Source organism: Halyomorpha halys, unplaced genomic scaffold (assembly GCF_000696795.3).
Source record: "Halyomorpha halys isolate HHAL.00 unplaced genomic scaffold, Hhal_1.1 Scaffold10.1, whole genome shotgun sequence".
NCBI lineage: Eukaryota > Metazoa > Arthropoda > Insecta > Hemiptera > Pentatomidae > Halyomorpha > Halyomorpha halys.
The window spans coordinates 262,230-264,748 of NW_027107501.1; the positions used below are offsets into that span (position 1 = coordinate 262,230).

General features: G+C 29.0%; 1 long non-coding RNA gene across 1 annotated transcript; it reads right to left on the bottom strand.

The window, feature by feature from the left end:
* Positions 1–281: 281 nt before the first annotated feature.
* LOC106678291 (uncharacterized) lies at positions 282–1,994 on the bottom strand. Its single transcript, XR_001342736.3, has 3 exons — positions 1,849–1,994; positions 1,586–1,765; positions 282–516 (listed from the first exon to the last, which is right to left on the bottom strand). It is a non-coding gene; the product is annotated as an uncharacterized lncRNA (long non-coding RNA).
* Positions 1,995–2,519: the final 525 nt, after the last annotated feature.

Sequence of the window (2,519 nt, forward strand, 5' to 3'; positions counted from 1 at the left end):
TTGAACAGCTTTGCCGAATAAAGCATTTCTCTCTTGACTTGGTTTAAAGTTGTATTGCAATTATATCTATTTGATTTTTCTTCTTCATTCATTTCATTTAAGTTTAATTTCTGTTTACTAAGCTTAAAGACTATTTTTGTATTCAATAAATAAAAACATAAACATTATTCAACATAAAATCTACTTCAATTTTTAAAATAACTATGCTTTTTAAATTACATGAACTTTTAATAACAATTAAGTTCTTGTGCTACTCATGAGGATGAATAAAAAACTTCACATAGAAAAAAACAATTTTAATATCAGAAATAATAGACATACCATAAAGATGGGAAATTTTTACCATGTTTTAATTAGATTAAAAACTAGATTCATTGCTCAACCTAAGTAAAAGTAAAATTTAATTTGAAGATTAATCTCAAAGACATGAGTGTATTTTAATCCAGGAGAAAGGTGATTACCAAAATAAAATCCATCTTATACCATGTATTCATAAACATAGGAAGTAGAAGTTACCTGCAATTTATAAACATGTCACTAAATTATCAAATTAAGAAAATAAGAAACAACTTTAGGTGTATTAACTACATTGGCAATACAGATGTATCCAAGGTAGGAAAATTTGCATTTGTAGATTGTTTTTCGATTAAAAAGTAGATAGAGTAGTTGTTCTATTCATATGCGTTCACTCTCCTATCTAATAAAAATATTTTTTGACTTTTCTTTTTAAATACATATTTTTTATTGTTGCTTTAAAAACTCATTTTTTAGGAGTTTTTGAGGTGGCAATAATGATCATCAATTTTCTTCCTGCCAAGAATACAACAGTTAAACAAAATAATGAAACCGAGTATGTGCGAATAACATCAGAAGAGATCGCCTATTTTGTCGCTCTGGTTTTTATTTTTTTATTTTGTTATTCATCAAATTCATTAATATTTTGAACTCATTGTATTTATTAAAGTTAACAATGGTAGCTGGTTATTTATTTCAGATAAATTAAATCAAAGGCATTTTAAAGAGAAATTAGGCATTTAAGTCATCTGCTCAAGGCTATAAGTTAACTGAATCCTATAATTTAATTAACAGTTTATTTTAGAAATGTCCAAAACCAATTAATTGTATACAAAACAAAAACTTTTCTGTTTTTTTAAATCAATGTATGAGGAAATGTTTTTTCCAAACAAATTATGATTTATTCCTATTTCTTAGATTTATCATCCAATGATGAACCCAAAACGATATTTTCCCACCTTTAGGATAACAATAAATATCATAACTGAATAATAAAAATATTTTTATAAATGAATAAAACATTACTAATTATTACAAACAATAACATCAAAAATTTACCGATTTCTATTTCATTATATGAAGATGGTATGGGTGGAGGTCAAGTAAGGTCAATTTATTATTATTACTTTGAAAAAATACTTAATAATAATAAAAGAAAGCCAAAAGACTCATATAACTGAACATGAGAATTTCAGCATTATAGGACAGTGAAAGCATATCTGAACAGGTCCAATGAATGTTTTATGTCTGAATGTTTTATTGGAAAAATAATGGAACATAAAATACTAACCACGCTATCTTGATTGCATTGTATATGATTTCAAAATCTTGTTTCACATAATATTATTTACAAGTTAATCTAGCCCTTGACAATTTAATTCCAAATGTTACTAAATCAAACATCAACTCAATTTAGATATATTAGTTAAGTCGATATCAAATAAATTCACCAATCCAAGAACACCAAAACCTAAAACATTACACCATTAGTATTGATTTGATAACAACATGAGTAACTCAACCAATATCAAAAAAATTATAAATAATACCTACATCCACCAAAAACGAACAATGACCCCCGGTTATAACCTCTCACAGTTCTTGTTTGCAAAATTAGGTAAGACCCAATACCCAAGCATGAAAACCCACGAATTAATCTGCAAGACAAGCAATCTTTTTTTTTTTCTTCAACTTTACTTCCTTCGCTAGACATTTTTCAGGACTTGATAAGGCGCACTAGAAGCGGTAGGTTATAAGCAGTGCTACTCATTCACTCTACTAATAAACACTCGCTTAGCGCCTTGAAAATATCAGTTTTATCAGACAGATACCGGCCACCTTACCCTCCCTTGGAGAATCGTTATAACTAGCTGTATCATTGTTACAGTCATGATTTTTCTTTCGCACGCTCTGGCGTGATAGTTTATTGCTCAAGTGATACAATGAAGCAACTGCCACGTTAACTATCACATCCAAACGCCTTGACAGTGAATAATCGTGCAGTTTTAGTTATTGCGACCAAAGTCACAGCCACTATCATGATGAAACTATTTGATAGTTAAAGTCATAGTAGCATTTACTACTATGACCATTTACTGTCACGACAGTATTGCCGAACTGGGTCTGACGTGATAGTTGGTTGTACAAATAATGACAGTGGACTAACAGTCACGTTAAACTGTCATATGTATACATCTTGACAGTCTACTGTCGTAACATATAAA